At 47.5% G+C, this 22,854-nt stretch overlaps 1 protein-coding gene across 3 annotated transcripts in view; it reads right to left on the bottom strand.

Moving 5' to 3' along the window:
• Positions 1-22,854, bottom strand: part of LSAMP (limbic system associated membrane protein) — a 1,030,544-nt gene that overhangs the window by 182,987 nt on the left and 824,703 nt on the right. The window lies entirely within an intron of this gene.

Genomic DNA, 22,854 nt, shown 5'->3' on the forward strand with positions numbered 1-22,854 from the left:
AGGAGCACACTACCTGAGACACAGGAATGTGCTTTCTATTTTGTGGACCCTAATGTCCATTTCATCTCATACTGCTCCATCTCCAGAAGGGTTGCATCTGAAGCATTAGCCCTTGTCCTGGGGGGTTGGGAGAGAAGGACCCTCACCAAGGAGAAATCAGTCTTGAAACTCTTCGGAGAGGCAGATCAGAGTGGGAATGGAAGCAATATAACAGAAAATAAGACTTAACTTTCCCTTCTTTTCTGAGGTCACGAGAGGATCAGAGGTGGCTCAACCAAGTTATCATCCCCCCTTCCAAGCACTGCCCTCGGGCTGCCAGCAGCTGTCTGTGAAGGGTGGCATTTTTGGATGAATAAGAAAGTGGGCCCATCCTGTCTGCTCACTCCCAGCTGCTGCATTTCAACGAAGGACACCTCCTTGATGTGCAAACACTCTAGTTATTATTTACAGCTGACCTTTTCCCTCTCCAGCTCCTGCTGCTGCAGCACCGCTGGTGGAGTCAGGGCTTGTAGAGATTGCGGAGACGATGTGTAGTGAAACATGTTAGCTTCCCTGCCTGTGCCAGAGCTGTCATCAGTGCCACTGTGGATTGAGCTGCACCCGTGCAAGCAACAGTGGGAAATAGGAAGAAAAAAGCCTAATGTAGACAAAGCCTTTGAGGAGCTTAACCCCTCTTCCCCTTTTCCATCTCTCTCCCACTTGAAAGCAGAGAACAGCTTCTGAGCAAGACACACTCTCTCATTTCCATATCTAAAGCTAGTCCCGAAATACCATCGTGAAATAATGCTCTCAGAGAGAAGACCACAAAGCAGATTCCCTTTGAGAGATTCTGCTGCTTCTCTTTTTAATTCCACCCAAAACCAACTGCCACCAAATACCGTGTGCGCACCTGGACTGGTGCAGTCAATCCAAGGCACCTTGTTACCAGAATGATATGGGGAAATTGGAGGGAATTCAGAGGCAAGCAACAACAAAATCCATCAAGGGCTGAAAAGGGATCAGCATCTAAGGGAAGCTTAAAAACATTAAATATGTATAACGTGACTAAGAGAGGACTTAAAAGAGACATGTTGACAAGCTATACCTCTTTGAAAGCTGAAAGCACCGAGGGAAGAGAGGAATTATTTAGCAAGATGCATAGGGGTCTAGAAAGGAGTAACGGGTCAGAAAAAGAAGAGAAATAAGTCTGTTCAAACTTGAGGAGAAACTTTGTCATCTACAACTGCTAGTCATGAAGAGTCTCCCTGGGAAAGCAAGGAAGCTTCTATTGTTTCAGACATTTAAAACAAAGTTGGGCTGAGGACCAGAGGATGTTTAAGCTGTGCAGGGAACAGCTGCAGGGAGAACAAATTGCCATGACCTGGTCTTACTACTTTTACCACCTACCTGACAGAGTTTAGCAATATGTCAGGAGAAGACAACTCCTCTTGCAAGTTTCTTTTAGATGAAGCGATGTTTTTAGCTATTTTCACTTCACATACAGCTAAGTACTTCTCGGCAAGACTTTAGAACTCTGTATTTAGAACTACTGGAGTTAACTGGCACAGGTATGGCTTTGTTTTCATAAACTGGATCTGTTAGAAGCCATCCACTACTGACACAAAGACTAAAAGTGTTATTATTTCCAAAAGCCATTGGCATATGGTTGTATTCCCAAATGCACTGTGAGTAAAGTTGTCAGCCACTTAGAAGTCACAAGTGAAACTTGATTTTTCAAATTGCTTAGCATTGAGATTAAGACCAGATTTGTCAAACTGCTTTTGGGTCTACCAGCTCCCGAACTAACACACAAGAACCAAATTTTCAACAGAGTGTTTGGCACAGTAAGCTCCTTTACCAATATAGCCATTTCTCTTGCTGCCTAAAATGACATACTTCTGAAAATCTGTCCCACACATGTTTTACAATCATAGAACAAAGCGCTGCAAACTTCAGACTCACATGCTGTATTTATCTTGTGTGTCAAAGAACTCCTTTAAGTGGAAACCACAGCAAAGCTGTAACAGCTAGGCAATGCTCAACTCCACTTTCTTTCCTTGATTCGCAGCTTTGCTAAATTTTGCCTCTCCCCAATGCCCCATTTTTGTCCACCGTCAGGCCTTGCGAAAGGAGGCATCTGAAAAAGACTTGCAGGGAAGGTAGAGAAGAGAAGCTGTTGGAAGGGACAACTCCCAAGAGCTTTGATCTGAGCTTACCTTTATCCCCACACGCACAATATGCCTTGCAGAGGACGACGTTTATAAATAAATAAACAGAAGAGGAGAGGGGGAAGAGTGGAAAAAAAAGAAATGTCAGGATATATTTGATGGAGTTTCTGCTGTTGGCATGAAAGCCAGGAGCTGTCTTAAAACCTCATGGCCAGAAACAGAATGGGAGGAAGGTACGACTCCTTGAGAAAGGGGGGCAGGAATAATTCTCACAGCTAGATCTCCTTGTCATCCTACTAATCTTAATAATATCTTGTGCTGTCTTTCCTCTGAGACCCTTGCAGGAATTGGTCTTGCAAAGCAACTCAGCACACGCTGAACATCAAGCAGTGTTTTTGTCAAAGGGACTAAGCACTGTGGAACTGGAGCTCTTGCGCTTTGTGGAGGAGAAATATTATGAACACTGTTTTACACGTACGGGGAGGCACTGGAGAAGGAAAGAAAGGTTGTACAAAGTCGTACAATGAAACAATTTTATAGTCAGAAACAAAACCTGAAAGAACCGACCTGTCTTGTATGAAACTTCGTTTGGTGTGTCTTGGTTTCATGAGTGTTGCGAGAGGGGGGCAGTGATGGCTGCAAAACAGCCTTCACAAACCCAGGTGCCACGTCCAGGCACACCTATCCTAGAACTGCTGTGAGAAATCATGCTTTTCTTTCTCTCTAATTGGGATCTGCTCAGGGACATGCAACCAGAGCAGAAAGGACTGGCTGAAGCACAAGCTCCTCCTCCCCACGCTTTGAGGGCAACCGGCTTGGGTCACTTGGCTCTGCGCTCTGGAGCCTGAACTCCAGCCCAGATACTGATGGCAGCGTAGGCATAACCACAGGGGCTGTTCCAACTGCTTCTGCACCTTCTGACCTGCAGTCTTCTGGCACTGGCAAGAGAAGCTGCGCGAACTGGCTGGAACACAGAACGTAAACCCTTTTCATTTCTTAGTCAAGACAGCGTTGCTTAATCCTACTGGAAGGATTTACCCAGGGATATCTTATCTGGATCCATGGACATCCCTGCCTCTTCTCCCAAGAGCCTGCTGCAAAACGAAACCTCTCCTCTGTGCACAGCTTACCCACAGTACAGACAAACCATTTCACCACAGAGTTCCCTCCTGTACAGCTGTTTAACTGGTAGTTTAGTTTCTGACACGGCTAGGGCTAAGGCTGCTCACGTGGGCCTTGGCTGGTCTGAGGCTGGATTCCTATTTCTGTTCTTCTGGCAGGTCACTTGCTCTAAATAATTTCCAGAAGTCCAGTACTGTACGGAGAGATGCCAAACTGCGGCTTCAGCTGGCATAAATCAAGGGTCAACAAGGCGCCACTAAAGTAAATGGGGAAGCCTAGATTTACACTAGATGAGGATCAGCCCTGCTTCCTTGCACCAGACTCTAAATGAATTCATTAAATACAGCACTTCAGTCTGCTCAGCTAAAAGCAGCTCCAGCTGGCAGGAGGTTTCAGATCCAAGGAATGTTTAAAAGATGAGGATTTGTAGCCTGCTCTGAGTTTACACTTGGCTAGAGGTAGGCTCTCATCAGCCGTGCAGGGGAGATGACATCATGCCCACCTGATGGGTGTCTGAGCATCCCCAGCATCTGTGCTCGGCATGACATTTACACAGGACCTCACAGCCTTGGGGGGACAGTCTAGACCTAAATTCTCCTGTGAAGGTGATGAATTTAGAGCGCTCCAGGGCGGCAGAAGAGAGGTCCTGCTGTACCTCCACCAGACTGAAGGGCTTGGTTTTGTTTTTTCATTCTTTTAAATTTTCACTTGAGGGGTGGGGTGCAGGCCTGCACTGCATTTGAATCTGCAGTAGGGTAAGCACCAGCACTGGGGGCAGTGAGAGCAGTTTGGGAGTTGTGAGACAGGAGTGAAACGTTAGTTAATTTTGACATTAAGCCCTAAATGAGAGGATGTTAAAGTTATTCTTAGCTTACGAAAAAGCAGCTGTGCTGTGATCGTCTGGCCTGCTCTCATGTATTGTACAGATCTCGTGATTCCTGCAGTTTAATCCCTTATCTGCTCACTAAAACAGATGGTGTTGCAGGCTCTTTGCAGACTCTGACAAATATGACTGCACTGGGAACACTGTTCATATATCCACACTTGCTGTACAACCCTCAGGACAAGATACAATGGCTTGAGATGAAAGTTCACATCCAAAGCACAATCTGCAGCAAAGAATAGATCCTGTTCTCTTTCAGCATTGGTGCTGAGGTCTCCGCTATTCACAGTCACACACAAAATATGTTCCTATAGACACGTATAAAGGTCAAAACAATGAGATTCTCCAAAATCTTCATGCTGAGCTCCCACTGAAGCCCTCTCTCTTTGGCCAGGACGAGCATGCATGTTATTTTCTCTCAGGGAACAGATCTGCCCACTGAACAATAATGATACCTCCAATAAGCTGAAAAATAAGAGACCCCTAGCTCAAACGGACCTGACACCAACCCCTCTCTGACTTTACACTTGCTGTTCCTTCCTTAGGCTAGGAAAAGAGGGTCAATCCTTGCCAGCCACTGACAGGTAGGGAGAACACCCAAAATTATTCATTCATGCTAGACAATTACAGGTCTTATCTCCATGCTGCTTGTGTGTGAGTGTGTGTGTGTGTGATCAGCCAGTACTTGGAAAGACAAGTGAGGTTAACCGAGCTACATGCATTGCTCCCACCAGAGCAGTATAAAATGGTGATAAACCACAACTGGAACCACTCTGCAGTAAGTATCTGGCCAGAGGTGAAGCATGAGGTTACAGCAGCTGCTCCACTCCCCTGTCCCCCTCCGCCTGATGGATCCTTGGTAATAAACCACCCTTCAGCCTTTCCTGTCTTAAACCCAAACTGCTGGGATTCAGGGAAGATAAAGATTTCAACCACCTTTCAGAAGAGCCTTCACAAGAACTAAAAGCCCCTGTTGGCATAAAAGCAGACATGTAATGGGCTTTCTCTGTACCTGAAAGTAGTTTAGTACTGCAGGAACGTGCAGTCCTTTTATCTCTCTTCTTTATTTAACTGGAGTCGTTAAAATAAACTGATTTCCCAGCCAATTAATTATCAAATATCTGTAACAGCTTTCAAGCCCTGCCATTACTCGGTCTCAGAGGCCCCCACAGGCAATGTTAAGCTACACTCTCCTTACCTGAGTAACCACCGCTCCTGCAAGTCCGCTCCCTTGCGCTGAGCTGACAGCAGGAAAGCAGCACAGGGGCCGGCAAAATCCTGGAGGAGAGCTGCAAACACACCCCCACCCCCCAGCCTAAGCAGCGACTCCAGCTCCCCGCAAGACTTGAGCCAGGAAGCTTTATGGCACTGCTTGACCAAGACTCAGTTACCAGCTCCCAGCCACCTGCACACAGACCCCAGCCCCACTGTGGGAGCAGATATTCCCTGCCAAGACACCTGAGGCTGCCAGCAGGATCGGCCAGTGCCCGATGGCAGACGCTGACAGCTGAGAGGAACCACAGATACCAGGTACCCCAAGCTCCGCTCAGCGTGGGGCGTAAGCTTCAGTTCAAGGCACGTACCAGGAACCAGCTGCTGGCCCAGACATGGCCAGGGACAGCTCCTGCCGTAGCCATGTTACCTCCCGAAAAACCAGCCTTTACCTCTCTGTTAACTGGAAGGTTGTACTTGCCATAGGTACATTAGCAATGCCCCTGCCATCTATTTTATAAGCAATAAACTGCACTCATATGTGGTTTCAATTAGGAGATTTCAAATGAGATTGAAGATAATGCATCCCATAATTACTCACCCTTCTCCTTTCTAGAAACTCAAGCAGAATCATTTCCAGGCCAAAATGCGGTCTCTCTTGATTGATGACGCTAATAAAATGGCTTTATTGTGATATAAATAGCCTTAAAAACGTCCTGGAGAGTCAATATCAGTGCTTGATGGCCTTATGCAAGCAAGGTCCTTATCTTACGGTGTACTAAAGCTTAACGAGTTATGCTTCTGAGAAGTTTGCCGTTGGATTTGGGCACTGGTTTGGGGAACTACAGAAGGGTAGCTCCTGAATTAGATATGCAAAGCGGGAACTGTTTAAACACCTTTCCTCTTCCTTGTGTTCCCTATTAATAATCTCTTCGTTTCCTAGCTTCCCTGGTGCCAGTTCAAACACAAGCACCGCCTGAGCCCAGCAGGAGCCATGGGAACACTGTGCTCCAGCATCTCTTTGCTGGAAGGTTACCAGCCACTGTGACGGTAGTTGGAAAACCTGAAATCTCTTCTGAATTGTGCACGCTTCGAGCCTCTCACAACCCCTACGGAGGCGCGCAGCCATCTCCTGGACAAAGGGCCTAAACCAGCTTGCTCTGAAGCACGACCGTGGCCCCCATCGTGGCGGTCGATATATTTTCATTACCCTCTTGTCGGAAGAGGCCAAGCGGCCGTCCCCGCCCTGCAGCTGGGAACCAAGCGCTTGGTGCCTCGGGCTGCGCTGGAAACTTGGGGGCGGCAGAAAATTGAAGTAATTTTTGAAATTAGTGCCCTCCGTGCAGTAGGCCGCTCCAGGAGGGCAAATACAGAGCCTGCCTCAGAGGAAGAGGGAGAAATGCCCTGAGCGTTCTTCCCTTTTCTGAACAGCAGCGAACCTCAGTCCTCATAAAGACAAAACGCAGGTTTTAAGGCCTTATTTGAAAGTGGGATATCCTGAAAACACGCAGTCAGCTCTACTGGGACTGTAATCTTCTGCATGCAGAAATATGAGACTGCTGACCGTGCTTTCCAGTAGTGCTACCTTGGCTCGGATCTGGAGGCAGACTGGGTGCTAAAAAGCTTTGCTGGGAGTGACAGAAGCATATACACCTGTCAGAAAAAGCTGATATCGTAGCAGCCATGACAGTGATGTGATCAGGACCTGACAGACAGGCAAAAAGGAGAGGAAAGGATGCATGAGAAAGGACAACTGAGAAACTTAAGGGAGAACAGTAAGAGTCTGCATGCGAATGAGTGATGCTCGGTGTTTGTCTACGCATGGCAGAGGGAATGAGGACTCCGGGGCATGTTCTCCCCTCCACCTGAGTAGTTCTTCATGTCTCCAAAGGACAAAAAGACCATACAGTTTCCCAGCCCTGTCTCTCTCCCCTCCCTCCCCATCACCACCATAGTTATATCCAGTCCCATACATTTGAGAGCAATTTTCCTCTCAGTAATAAAGCCTTTGCGAGCGCGTAGGTGGCCGTACACGTGCGCATATGTTGTCTGTGAGAGCGTGCAGGAGCCGCGGTCTGCTGAGATGAGAAGGTGGTTCTGTGTACACGACAGAGCAGGAGTGAGGATGAGACTATCGAACATGCATGCGAAGATACGAGAGAGACTGTGCTTCACAGAGAATCAGACAGCGAGAGTGAAAATGAGAAGGTGCTCGTATGAGACAGGGTGTGCGTGCAAGACAGGAAGAAAGGGAAAGGTCTTATTCACAGCCTTCCTGTACGTGTTTGATGAGTATCACAAGTTTTAACCAAGAAAAATATGTATGTATTCAAATCAAACACAAAACACCCCTTTTGCCTGGAGCACTCCTGCCTTGCTTGTTTGTTCTGCTGCAAGCCGCTTGTTAGAGGAACACAGGAAACAAGAAGAGGGAAAAAAACCCCAGGTTGACATATTTAAACACAGACAGCTACCAAGGCAGTAACAAACAGCAAGAAGGAGAAAAGCAAGTGGGATAGTTGGAGAGCTGCTGCGATAATCCTAGAATGAGAGATGCCTGTGAGAGTTTCTGAAGACCATCCCTCAAGCGGATTATGATCACTTCTACTGTACACATAACTGAGTTGATTCTGCAGCTACCTACAAGGAAATGCACTCAAAAGCCTATTCCTTATAGCCATTTTGAAGCAAAGAGTCAAAAGACAATGTAAGGAGTGCTGGTGGCCTGGCTCAATCCCCCTGCAGTGCTCCCTACACTGAGTCTAGACAGAGCCAGTTGTCAAAATATGAACGGAGGGACAAAAGGACTTGAGCTGAATTTATCAAGAGGAAGAAAAATAGTAACAACAGATCGAGTCCCAAACCTCCCGGGGCTAAAGGCCTTTCTAGGATTGCAAGTCAGACAAACATGGGTATAGAGACAGGGATGGCTTTAAAAGTATTTTTCCCATTCTGTTATGCTTTGTTCTTGCTAGTAAAATTAAACACCTTTACATACTTATGGCTCTTCAAGGCTATCATAATCCAAAGGCCTATGCTGCCCACAGGGAAAATCCACCAATACCTGGGTCCAGTCAGACTTGCTAAGTAGCCTACAATGCCACAGGCAATGCATAGGAAGAGCAGGAGCATGCCGAGAACTGACTGTAGGAGCTGGAAGCACCAGACCAGAGATATCATGTTCAAGAGACCCAGAAAGAGGGTCAGAAGAGAGGATGAGGCTGTACCCCGAGGCAGCTCACCCAGGCTTCACTCAGAGCACTGGGGATCACAGAAAGACTTTTCCAGGATAAAGGCAGCCGTGGACTTTCTGTCCCTCCCTCCCCCTTTTAAAATCAGCGTGAATGACTCTGATTTACAGCTGGAAAGCAGAGCTCTCATGACACCAAGGGAGGGGAACCACTATCTTGATACTGAGGCTAGCGAGCCGATGCAGGAGAAGGAAAAGCAAAGTGCAATACATGGGCTTGAGCTTGGGTGCAGGTCTTTCACTCCAGCAGCTGACCAAACCAATGCCACCTTTCTTTGGCAATAGAGACTAAAGCAACCAGGGCCAGCACTGGTTCCTGCTCTGGGCAGGCACCGCGCTATGCACAGTGGGTCCCCCCTGATCAGGGTCCCCAGGGTGCTACTGCATACTCAGCAGTAGTAGTTGTTATTGTTCGAAAAATTACCCAGAAACTTGACAAATGCTTCTTCAGCGTTTGACTCTCTGACCTCCGCAGGCAGTGTGGATTTCACAGACTGACTACCTGCTGTGTGAAAAAGTGTCTCCTTTCATGTGATCTAAATTAAGCCACCATTAGCATCTCCAAGTGCCCTCTTGTTCTAGTATTACAGGAGGACAGAAAAAGGAGGGACTGATCAGTTTTCACTGCATTCTTCATTAGTGTAAATAACTCAATTATGAGGCTTTAGCGTGTCTCTTCGGGGAGGCCGCGGATGGCCAGTTGGAGCAGGCCCGGAGCGAGCGGAGGCAGTGCGTGCTCAGGGACGGTAGAGGGCACGGCGGCAGACGGGAGAGCTACGGGAGAGAAATGGCGCTTGCACGTTTTTGCGAGCTCGCTACGGTGAAAAAGAAAACCCTCTTCAGTCCAACTGACTGCCTCCTTGTAGGTAAATCTCGCAAGATTACTAACCATGCTTCACGGCCCTCTGGTAATTCTACACGCTGTCTTAAATGAGGGTGTAACCAGTGTTCAAGATAATGTCATTTTTTATAACATATTCCCTATTGTTTTCTTGTCCCTTAAAGGCAACCAAGCATCCTCTATGCTTTTGGAACTGACGCTACCCACTGAAGAAGCTTTTATCGAGTTACTCACCATGACTCCCAATCTCTTCCCTCCGAGGAGCCTGGGAGCTCAGCGCTCATCACCGTACCGCTGAAGTGGAGACTGTTTTTGCAGTCTGCATTACCATACGCTCATCCACGTTATAGCTCATCCGTCATCCTGCTGCCCTGTCCCCACGGTGCCTTTAAATCCCACTGACTCACGGAGGTGGCAGCCCGCGCCCGCCTTTGGTCGGCAAGATGAGGGGAAGCTCCCACGGAGGTGAGGGGTGCTGGGGCGGGGGAGACCCAGCCCCAGGAATAAGACCCTGGAGTAGACGGGCCAAGCCCTGGGAGCAGGTCCTGCCGCCTCTCCATGGCCCGTGCAGCGAACCCACAGAGGATGCGATGGGGTGGGCCCACTCTCAACATCTCCTACGGCTTCTGGGAATCCCACTGCATTTCTCACCACTCAAACCAGGAGTCGTCATCAAAATACCAACATGCCAGCCACATATCACAGGGCAGACTAAACACCTCCGCTGTGCGTACTGACTCCCACTATTAACTTCTCTCCACGTGAAGGAACAAATATTCTTTGCTTACTAACACTTGACTGAGTTTTAATCCGTGACAAGGCCTTGTCCCTTCTCCCATGGCTAGGCTATTTATTTCCCCTCATAATTTTGTGTGAAAGGCCTTATCAAAGCCTTTATGAAAATCAAAGTACGTTATGTCTCCTGGGAATCACCTTTATCTTATTTTATTAAAGTTTAAAAAAAAGCAAAAAACACTTGCAGCTCAAAAAGGCACAATTTTCTTTTCCAGAAGCCATACTGGATTGACCCTGTCATGTTATACTTACCTGAACGTTGTACTAGTCTGTCTTTAATTAGCTTCACAATCAGTTTGGCTGGAACTGAAAGAGAGCTCATAGATCTGTAATTCCCAGGATGTCTTTCGATTATTAAAAAAATAATAATAGTACTTAGCATGCCTGGAGCTCTCCCTCTCTGAAGATCTCAAAGTGCTCCATGCCAGGGTGAAGGCAGAGCAGGCTGGAGACAGCCCTTCATCCCCTTCACCTTGTAAGCAGGGAAGGAGAAGGACCTGCCCATGAAGTCCACGTCACAGCTGGATACGGAGCTGCCACCCCGTTCTTGACCCTCTCAACTGTCATCCCACTTCTGAAATCACTCACAGGTCCTCAGGGGCGAGGAAGGAGTGGTGTTTGCCCATCTGTATCATCTCGCCTGAGTGCGAAGAGATTTCAGCATTTTTCTCCCCGAATCCGGCCCTGCTATTAGCAGCTCTGCACTCGTTAGAGAGATGCTGTTTATAAGGATCCATCAGACACTGCTGTCAGTATATTTCATGCATTATTTACTTCAGAGCCCTGAGACTAATGCTACCCCAGTCCCAGTGATTTACTGCATTTGAGTTTCTCAACCTGATCCATAACTTTGGGTAATAATAACAATAACAAAATACTTTGTATGCATATATCATATCCGTCAGCAAAAACCTGAACAGAGACAAGCATACGATGCTGGAAAAGCTGCCGCTTCGTGGTACCAGAGCGTCAGCCATTTGCAGGTACAGCTGCCTCCTCACACGGATGCGTCCCCCACACCCCAATTTGAGAATACCTTGCCTTAAGACCAGTGCACGCGGACCCTTCGAAGTGAGGGCCTGTACCCATGGGGTTTCCCCCTTGCCATGAAAGCTCAGTGAGCCCTGCAGCACATCCCCTGGCAAGGACAGCCCTGCTCAGGCAGAGGAGCCCATCCCAGCCCACAGTTGAGGTCCCCCTGCCTTGGTGAATTAAAAATCCCGGAGGGATGCTCAGCACCTGGGATGGGGATTCTGCAAGCAGCTCCGCACGAGCTGGAGACGCAGCTCATTGGCTTTGGCTCAGCTCTTTAATTGCGTTCCCCACCTGTGGCTCCCCTCATCCTGTTCCTGGCACTACATGGCCACAGCCCCTTCACCATTCCTCTCACCCCCCCAGCTTCATTCTCATTTACACCTTGCCTACTGTTTCATGTGACCCCAGTAGTTCAGCCGTTCATTAAAAAGTGCTTGATGAGCCCTAATAAAAACCCACACTCTGCCATTCAGCTGGGGATCCTCCCTGCACCCTTTCCACACCATGCTCCTAGGTCCTCCTCGCACACCGAGGCAGGGATGACCTCCAAGCCAAGTCCAGCACTTTTCTGATTTGTTTGCTTCAATTTATTTTGCCCTTCAGCCTAGCACTCGCCGTTGTCTTTCTCCTCCAGAGTTTTCCTGCTGCCCTGTTCGTAGCTCACCTATCCTGCGCGTGTCTTGCGGCGGGCACCCCTAATGAGGAGCAAACTGCCCCCTGCCCTCACCCACACGATGCTGCCAGCTTCTTGGCGCTCACGCCTCTGTGCCTTGCTACTACCGCCCGCGGCACCCGACCCGCTCCCTGATGTCTCCTTTGACACAACTGAAGCCTTAAGAAATGGAGTGCTGTGTCCTGGCAAGCTCTTAATATGCTGCAGGCCCTATAATAATAATATTAATAAAACCCATTGAGAGATGTCTGCTCACTCAGGCAAGGCTCTAGTGTGGAGGCCAACTCCTTCCACTGCGCTGACACAAAATCACTGAGATCAATGAGAACGTCAACTAAGTGCTGCAAAGGACACCCTTCTCCTTCGCCTTTCACGTTTCACCCCTGCAGCTTGTTTCTAGGAGCAGACGTAACCCTTCCCAGTGGTTTGACAGCTTCAGCCAGGTTTGAGCTGGGGCTGCACACCCTCATGCCGCTGGGGTAGGAGAGATGGAAGGCTGCGGAGCTGCGTGCCTGCCTTTGAGGGGCACCAGCCCCAGCATGTGGCCCTGAAGCAGGGGGGATGCTTCCCCTGATGCTGTTCAGCCTGCGGGCACCGCACACCTTTGATGGCATGGGCTGTAAGAGATCACCCAGGGACTGGCAAGCCCAGGGACACCGGGAAGAACTGCATGCATGTCCCGTGCCTCGTCAACACAGCCCCAGCTCTTCTCTTCCAAGAGGGATGTCCAGAAGTCCCACCTGAAGACTAAGGACTGCTGAACAGGGCACTAAATCAGGAGTTACATCTTCCCGCATAGGCACCAAAACAAGCTGCTCGAAAAAGCCATCATTTATGGTGTCGATAAATCGCCTCTCCAAATCACGCCCAGATGTGCACTTTAGGGCCCAGTCACCTTGCCTTTTTATTCTCACCTGCGAAGTGCTCTGCTCTCCTACAGCACTCTCTGCTTAATAAATCATGCCAAAATGCATTAAAAGCACCCGTTATTGTTATTAATTACTATTATTGCATTAGCAGATTTTACTACTTCCTTAATCTCTTTAATGGCTGCAACCTTGCACTCACCAAAAAGGTGGCTGGTGGGTTGGGTCGGGATGGGGAGCTCCTCAGGATGGGGCCCTGCCTTCAGGGCTGCCTCCCCTCAGGGCAGCTCTCAGCCTTGCCTCGCGCCATGCACTAACACACATAACCCCTCCACGGAGCAGGGTTGACTGACAGGTGTCTGACAAACCTCCATCCCAGATATTTCCCTGACATGAGTAACTGGAGCTGGTCCTTTCCGGGTCCAAAAAGCCAGGGGAGGGGGAGAAAAGCAAGTTCCCCCAGCTTATCTGCAGGCTGGATAATATAGCACAGTGAGCTGGGCAGCTCAGGGCATGTTTATCATGTTGTCCTAACACTCAGCAAACAAACTTCTACTCTCAGCACAGAAACTGCCTGAAATGTCAATTCAAACAGGCCAGAACATCCCTCGGTCTCAATTTTTTTTCCTGCCCTTTCTCTGCCATGTCTATTTAACTTGCTCCACCATGTCTATTTAACTTGTATCCTCTTCTAGGTAGAAGTCTCATGCTGTTTTCGTACCTCAGAGGCTGGAGAGGGCCTCTAGCTTTCCACACTGTAAATGACAGTAGTAAATGACATGAAGTTTTCTGCTTCTTCTGCACAATCGACCAGAAAGAAGGGTGCAGCTGATTGTCAGTAACCTGGATGATGGGACAGAAGACACCCTCATCAACTTTAGGAATGAAACCAAATTCAGGGGAGTGGATGACTCACCAGAGGGCAGGGCTGCCATTCAAAGGCCCTCAAGGACCAAAAATTGGGTGACAGGAACCTTACGAAGTTCAACAAGGATAACTGCAAAGTCTTCTACCTGTTGAAATGACCCCCATGCAACACTACAGGATGAGGACTAGCTGTCTGGGGAGCAGCTCTGAAGAAGAACAGAGATTCCTGGTGAGCAAACATTGAAAATCAGTCTGCCAGCATGCCCTTGCAGCAAGGAAGGCTAAATGCGTAGCTGACTGTAATGATGAGAGTGTAGCCAGCAGGCCAAAGTAAATTTTTATTCCCCTCTACTCAGCACTTCTGAGGCTGTAGCTGGAGCAATTTTGGGCTCCTAGAATGTTTGGTTGGACATAAAAGAAAAATATTTTCATAATGAGGGTGGATCAGCACTGGAACAGGTGCCAAAACAGGTTGAAGAATCACTGTCCTGGGAGTTTTCCAGAATGTGACTGTGCAAGTTCCTGATCAGGTTGCTGAAGTTAGCCCTGCTTTGAGCGGGGAGTTGTACGAGAGACGTCCAAAGCTCCTTTCCCACTGAAACTATTCTGCGACTTCAAGGAGGATGCTGTAGTCCTGTCTTCTGTTTGGGATAGCTGTAGTTCGAAAGCTGAATTCGGAAGGGTTCGATGGGAGATTTGCCCTGCATCAGTCTCGAAAAGCCTCTCAGCAAAGCTCTGCCATCTGCCAGCACTGAGTGTGCCGAGGGAGGGGGGCAGGGGCAATGCACAGCCCAAGCAGAATTGGTTCTTTCCACCCTGCTGCTTGCCTTCTCCTCCACCACACAACCCCACCAAGGAAGCTGTTGTGAATGGGCTGAAAACTCCCAGGCACACATCTGTTTATGCAACCAGAAGATTTCTGTGCCCCTCTGAAGGTACATGTTGTTCTCAAAATGTGGAGGGATCCCCCTTTAACACGCAGGGAATTTTCCTGGGAAGGAACTGGGATGGGCATATAGAAACTGTGGCAAGTGTACCCATACCCAATCCCAGAGAGGCCTACGTCACAGTCGCTTCACTTAGCATGGAGAGGAAGACACTTCTGGGTTGGATCACAGCAGCCATAAAATGCATTTCAGTTCAGAAAGTGAGACCCTAAAGCCACCAGAATGGGACTGAGAAGTAGGTCAGGCTGCAATTAGCCACTCTGAATTTAGGCCTGACTCCTGGGATAACAATCTGGGATTTTAAACTAACTCAGAGAGATATTTAATAGCTGAGAGAGGCGAGAATGTTGATTTCACGTCTTCTTCAAAACACAGCTGTCCGTTATTTCTTCCTTCAAGTCATCACTCTCCTTTTATTCCCCTTCTCTTCCATTCACAAACCTGAACTCCTCCTCCCTCCTCAATTTCCTCTGTACTGTCCGCTCTTCCAGCTGATTTCCGCAAGTCGCTTCCTTATTGCTTCATCCTTTGCCAACTTTTTGGCGCTACCCTCACATCTCAGCAACGCCTGCAAATGACCAAGAAGCTGCTTGCAGAGAGACAGATTAGGAGGACCACTTGACAGAAGCAGGGCCAGCGCTTTCCCCTGGCTGCAGGAGGGACATGTGGCTGGACTCTCTAATGTGATGAATAACATATGAAGTGTGGAGTGTTGGCCATATGTTGTGGTAATTCCTTTATACACAACGCCCTCTGCAGAACAAACAGCCGTGATGGAGGGCACTGATAGAGGTGCAGGCTCATGGAGGGCTTGCAAGCGGGCAATCACTCTTCAGTGATAGATAGTAGAGAAGGACGAAGGGTAAAACTGGCTCTTAGAAGTGATTTACAATCATCTCTGGTTAGGTCAGACTGCAGATGCATATGTTTAGTTAAAAAAAAGAAGAGTAAATTCCAGGGAACGCCCACTGATAGGGGCAGATAGGGAAGACCAGGTGACCCTCCAAAATGCCTGAACAACCACATAGCATGACATTTCAAGGGCTCCTGAAAGCTCCCAGGCCCATGCCCACATTTTGGCACAAGTGTTGTGAGTGACAATTACCTCTGCTGCTATTGGCTTGTGAATGACTGGCAGGGACCCAAAATTCTCCTGAGTCACCTTCCCCAGCAATTCAACAAGCCAAGGACCAGAATAAGCACTTGATGTAGATGGGATCTCTCTGGTGACAGCAGGCAAGGAGAAGAAAATTGAGATTCTAGGCAGATTTCATGGGCTGGACCAGCTCCAGTTCTGCTTGGAAGTGAAGGGTATTAGGGTACATTTTCTGTACTGCACAAAAGAGAAGAGTCAGCACTTCCATCCAGATGCTCAGACCCCTGGGCCAAGCACAGAGAAGACAGCTGCTCTGCTTCATACTTGGGCTTGTGCAGAGAAGGAGAAAGGTAGAGAAATCCCCTGCTGAAGAACAGACAAGGAAGGAGGGGAAGATGTGTCATATGAAAGAGGAAAATAGAGACTGAGTGACTAATGGCACAGTAGCTTAGTTGTCTCATGTTAGAGTCTTAAATTGCCCACAGTGGGCGGAAAGTCACTTTAACCGCTCAATACGGCACGTAAAACTACTGTTGAAATAAACAAAATGAATAGTGTTGAAGGAGTGATGGAAATGAGATTGTTACAAAGCTGACTGCACCAAGCTGGGTGTTGGCACTAGATGACATTTAAGGTCCTTTTCAACCCAAACCATTCTATGATTCTATGTTGGAGTCTTCTTGTGAGAAGTAGGCGAGAGCCTCCATATTAGCTGATATACTGGAGTGTGGACTGAGGACCCCAGAGCTGAAAAGCACCCACCGCTGTAGCTTAAATGCTTCACCAAGGATTGAAAGAAGATCACATCCTCTATGGGGAGAAGACACAGGAGTGCAAGACCTAAAATGGTCCTTAGCCAGCTCTAGAAGGGGTATCACAAGGCAGCAGGGCATATGGAGCCCACCTGGGTGGGCTTTATTTGATCAGGTACGTTTTCATGGCCCTAGGAAATCCACAATACCAAGGAAGGAGAGAAAATGGGCATGGCAGGTTCTCACAGAATCAAGAAAACATGAACAGAAAGGACTGTAGGACACCATCAAATGCACTCCCCAACTCTACAGCAGAATCAACTATGCATAAACGATCCCAGGGGAGAGCTTTTCCTAACCTGTTCTTAAACACTAAACTAAAGGAAACTCCATACCCACAGGAGTACCACACACCCCTTCACTATGTGACCCAGCATGTGAAGAGCTGCTGTGCTCACTTCATGAGGTCTGGGGTAGGTGAGGCTGCTGCAGCAGTGGGTAATTTTAGTAAGAAGTTACAGAGTGCACGAGACCATTCTCAAGATGAACAGGAGAGACAGTGCAAATAAAGATGTCTTCAAGTTTTAAGATGTTATGTGCCTTCTCATTTTATGTGCTAGTAAGGATTCTGTGGTGAGTTGGTAAATAGCAGATAAAGTTGTTGACAACAAAGCCTTTGGCTCAAAATTAAAGCTAATTCTGTAGTTGTAAAAAAAGAAAAAATGTAAAATAAAAAGATGGCAGGTTAATTGTGATAACATCATTAAATTCGTACCCAGTCCTCAAAGCACATCATAGTTATTTAGAGGCAAGTGATCTGGGGAATCAGAAATGCAAGTGATTACGGCATTTCACCTCTTGGGGTCTGTTTTGCAACGAGACACAAATAAACTGAGTTTGGCAGTCAGAAATATTGTCTGACAAAATATTCTCCTACATCCCCAAGCTGATTAAAGGAACAAGCTGGAAGAGAGGTCAGTGGATAGGCACACAGTTAAGTGATAGATAAGATGAGAGAAGACAGTGCTTGAGTGTATGTAGTCAATATCCTGGAGCTAATAAAAGTTCCTTACTGCCAACAGCTTCCTCTGCGTGGCTCTTCACATCAGATCGCAGCAGCCAGTGCTTATCTGTGACCACTTGTTAGATTAGGTCCCACAGCAGGTCCTATGCAGAATCTTGCATCTAATTCTCCATGTGGACCCAGACAGATTCCCTGCAGCTCAGAGAAGGCACAGGTAGGCAAGGAAAGACTTCGCCACCCAGATCTTTCTACCTTTCTGGCACCTATCAGAGAGCAGTGACAAGATTCCTGGTGTAGAGAGGTGCTGAAACCACTGAGCTGTCTGGACAATGCACTTGTTTTATCCCTTGTCAGCAGCCATACTAGTCTTCCCAGGCTACACCTTAACTAGAGCTGTCCCCAGAAAAGAATGGGAAGAGGAAAATGTTTTATGTAGCTGCAGTCTTTGACCCTCTCATGCAGGCTGGGGATATAAGCAACACACCTACATTAATATAACAACTTGCTCCTGACAATAGATTTCAACAGTGACTGCATCTAGGTCCAATTAACCGGTAATGAGAACTGGCTGCCAGCACAGGAGGGACTAAATTCTTCTCTAACATCATTAAACACGTAATGGATGACATTTCACCAAGCATCAAGTTCACGTTTGGCCCCATGCCTGCTTCTGCCATTCAAACCATTCCCAGCAGCACTGGAGGGGCACAGCGTGGGGTCCGCTGTTGACAACCATTATCACGAGTAGGACATTTCTCTTGTGTGAATGGACTATATGGCTCTTCCTGGCTTCCTACCATGAGTGCTTCCAGCCTAGTTGAGATGATATGAAAAGGGAAGAGGGCACAGAGCCAAATGCTGTGCTTTAGCAACTTGCCAGTTGCTAGGGCTCACTCTAGCTGAGCGTTAAAAAAGCACTCTCTGGTTTGGTGGAGTTTCCAACCATTAGCTCCTCTCTTCGGCACAGCATACAGGGTAAGCACCGACATGAAGCTCAATGGGCAGTGTCTAGAATCCCTTCCTTCCCTTGTTACTGGGAGTGGGGTACCCACATGGGGTCCCTAAAGAGGTCCTCATCATGCTAGGCTTTGCATGTATGGGAAGAACAATCCCTCCCACAGCAAATAATGAGATGGGGAAAAACTAGGAGGCTTACCAGGGGCAAAATGCCATGTCCGACATGGCAAAGGAAGCCTAGGCAGAGCTGGAGTGGTAAAAACATCTGAAAATGCCACTTCTAAGACCCCTAACATGGGCAGGGAAAGTTGAGCATGGACAACATGTGGGATAAGGAAAGAAAGGTTTTTGAATGCGCTCCCTCTTCACACACTACAGTGGTGCCAAAGGTAGGTCTTTAAATCTAGAGCCATGAAGACAGCTGTAAACAACCCACCCATGGACCTACCAAACAAACTACACCTAACCTTTACCTTTCCCTCTGCCTTTCCATTGCCCTGCACATCCCCTGGGCCACTCCTTGCCAGCAAGCCACACAGAGACTGGCCCAGCAAGCACCCCTGGCAGAACACAAGGAGAACAACACAAGATAGCCAATATGCTGGCTCTACTGTTGCATCCCCTCTTGTTTTAAATCAATAGTTTATGACATCTACAAGGGGAAACTGTAAATTTAATTTTGTCCCCTGCAGTGTGATTCATATCTTGTTTGCTGGTAACATAATGAATGTGTTTGCCCTCCAGACCCCCTGCCCAGTAGACCAATTTAAGGATAAAGGGAGAGAAAATAGCAAAGTACAATTAGGGAGGTCGATTAATGCTGGATTAACCAGTAGCTCAGCTAAAGATAGCTTTACAACACTTATACATAAGGGGCAAGGGAGAGAGGGAGACAACAAGCCTGCAGAAGGAATAGAGAATCAGATCATTTTTCTTAGCAATAAAAACCTTACAGATGACTTGAAGGTGCACATTGCTTGCTGAACAACTGATAAAGCCTTGCATCACCTGCCAGAATAAAGCCACAAGACTGCAGATGCCTTGCCCTACTTGATGCTCATCAGGGGTGATCCAGAGTATGAATCCAGACTGCTCCAAAGGCTGGAGATACACAAGTTAAACCTTGCTGAAACTCATAGGCTTAATTGCTCCTGCAAAAGCTACTTGAAACTGTCACCGTAGCAGTTAGAGTGAGCATGAGCTTGGAATTGCTAAGGAAACCTCTCTGAATATGCAAATGGGAACCAAGCACTAAGGGTAGAAAATGTGACAGCACTCTGAAGCTAACAGAGAGGGGAGCACTGAGGAGCGATGAAGATGACCCAGCAGATGGGAGCCCAGGGAGAGAGTGCTCACTGCAACCAAGTTGGAGAGGTGGATGAAGAAACCAGCTCTGACTGTGCTCCCTGCTGCACAAGAGAAAGCAAGCCTTGATACATTCTTGTGAACAAACAAACCTTGCCAAAGAAACATGACTTCACTGCCAATTTCTTTTTCCAGCTGGCATAGCCAACAAAACTCCAAATTAGTTTGGCTAGGTAGATAGGGCAAAAGGAATAATAATATTTTTGGCCAAAATCTAGCGCCAAACTTTGCAGATAGGTCTTAGCTTTACAAAGAGGTGAAGCAAAAAAACCCAACCAAAAACCAAATAAAAACCCAAAGGAACTAGAAAAGCGCCAACCCACTAATCTGCAAATGGGAGATCCAAATGCCAAGGGCTTTAGATCTGTAAAGGCACAGGCTAGAGCTTTCAGTTCATGCCTCTCTACTTTATGGTTACAAAGGAGCTGTTAATCCGGTGTGTCTAGCAGGACTTCAGTGCTTCTGCTCTTTGAGTTAAAACCAAGGAGTGCAAAATTGTATGGAAATAATAAAAAAAAAATAATCAAAACTCTCAGCTCTCAGAAAAGGCTTAGGTGAGGGGCTGAGGACAGCCTTGCTGTTTCTGAACTGATCTGCCCCTCTCTAATTTAGAACAGCTTCTTTTCCTGCTTTACTACCTCTTTAAAACACCCTCCTACATTCAGCTTCAGAGGCAGCTCCCTATGGATAGACATTTTTAGATGGATACAGCGTGATCTTTACCAGTTGCTGCAAATTGGCTCTAAGGGCACCTTTACATGTCAGTTCTGCCTATTTTCTCTACAAACAGAGAGACAGGGATGGAGAGGATGAGGGAAAAGGGCTTTACAAATAAAACAAACAATAGGAGAGCAGAAAGCAAAGTCACAGCAGAGTCATGCATTCAGACCTGAAACCGGGGCTCCTCATCCCAGCACCATAAACAATCTCCCTGACATCAATTATGGATGCTGATCAGACACGCATGCGGGGAGCTACATTCATACACAAATTTGCAGTTTGCACCGTTTGGGAGTGACCAGTTTGTGACACTCCCCCCAGATCATAACTGACAGCTAACAAGCTGTGGGAAGGCAGCACATAATTGAGCGTGCAAAGAACATGAACATCACTCGGTTTTACTTGCATGTAAACTAGTCAAGGGCAGAGCAGCTCAGGTTCAGCCCCCTCCCCTTCAATTCATCCCGGCATCCTCAAATTCACCAAACTTCGAAGACATCATATAAAATGGAACAGAATGAGGGAAAACCACATCCACGTTTGGACCCCGTAACAACACGATATTCTTGGGCATAGGTATCTTAGCTGTGCTCTACTATAGTGTTTGAGGCTAGACCAAAGGGAAACATTAGGGTTAGGATCAGAGACAGAAAATCCTTATAAGCTCATAAGGTTTGCAATGGTAAAACATCAAAACATCGCTCATCTCTACGGAGAAACTGCTTGGGTTCAGCTCATTGCTGAACCCTCATTTATCAGTCAGAGAGGGACCTGGGGGTGTTGATTGAGAGCCAGCTGAACATGAGCCAGAAGTGTGCCCAGGTGGCCAAGAAGGCCAATGGCATCCTGGCTTGTATCAGCACTAGCGTGGCCAGCAGGGACAGGGAAGGGATCTTACCCCTGGAGTCGGCACTGGTGAGGCCGCACCTCGATGACTGGGTTCAGTTTTGGGCCCCTCACTCCAAAAAGGCCATTGAATGACTCGAGCGTGTCCAGAGAAGGGCAACGGAGCTGGTGCAGGGTCTGGAACAGCAAGAGGAGGCTGAGGGGAGACCTCATCGCCCTCTACAACTCCCTGAAAGGAGGGTGCAGAGAGGGGGGATGAGTCTCTTGAGCCAAGGAACCAGCGGCAGGACAAGAGGGAATGGCCTCAAGCTGCGCCAGGGCAGGGTCAGACTGGCTCTTAGGAAGTATTTCTTTGCAGAAGGGGTTGTTGGGCGTTGGAATGGGCTGCCCAGGGCAGGGGTGGAGTCCCCACCCCTGGAGGTGTTTAAGAGTAGGGTCGACATAGCACTTAGAGATATGGTGTAGTTGGGAACTGTCAGTGCTGGGTTAACGGTTGGACTAGATGATCTTCAAGGTCCTTTCCAACCGAGATGATTCTGTGATTCATTGAAAATTTTGCGCATTGTATTAGACAGTGGATGCAATCCCTGTCTCTGGGACAGGAGCAAACATGACTGTCCAAGATGGTGCTACAGTAAAGCTTGGATCAACGATACAGCTGTAGCCTGTGCAGGGGTACTGCTGGGATCAGGGACAACAGCAAAGAGGTAAAGGCTCCAAATTCTGCGTTCAATAACAGCGCAGAGTCAGGGAGTACATTTAGTACTGAAATAAGGACAGAGAGCTAATGGTTGTCTGTGTGAGGAAATTTAATAGTGTAATGCCACTGCTGCCCTTGCATCCACATGTTGGTGCTCTCATTCCCTTGTCCACACAAGGAACCATGCGACTTTGCACTTACAGCACTGGCACCATGTAGTTAACGTTGTCTGAATTGGCAGCTTCTGCTCTGTCCCTGTAGTTACAGGTTCAGTTTAAGGACGATTGTGTGGAAAGGATTTAGGGGGAGCATGACTTTTCTCTCCTGCAGATATTACTAGGTAGAGAAATCAAACTCTTTTCTTTCTCCACTGCCCTCCATCTGTCTATCCAGCTCTTGTCCCTCATGCACCCACCTTCTTCCGTCCTTACACTGCAATTATGTTTTGTAGAGTTTTGTCCTTCCAGGGCAATCTGTTTCCTTCCCCTTTTGAGAATGAACCTAACACACTGATTAAACACTTCTTGGTCTTCACAGTCCCATACTTTCCAGCACTGACAGTTTAATTTCGAGACTCCAAGTTTTTCTGATTCAAAAAATGCCAGATTGTGCATTGTCATGGCTAAAATCAAATTGTTCCCATTTATTTCCCAGAGTTGGACAGCTGTCTGAAGACTTTTTTTTTTTATTAAGACCCAAAAGATTATTTCCTAGTATCTGAGGTTGCAGTTTGTAACTACACTTGACATCAACAGA

This window comes from Strix aluco, chromosome 2, assembly GCF_031877795.1.
Source record: "Strix aluco isolate bStrAlu1 chromosome 2, bStrAlu1.hap1, whole genome shotgun sequence".
NCBI classification, from domain to species: domain Eukaryota; kingdom Metazoa; phylum Chordata; class Aves; order Strigiformes; family Strigidae; genus Strix; species Strix aluco.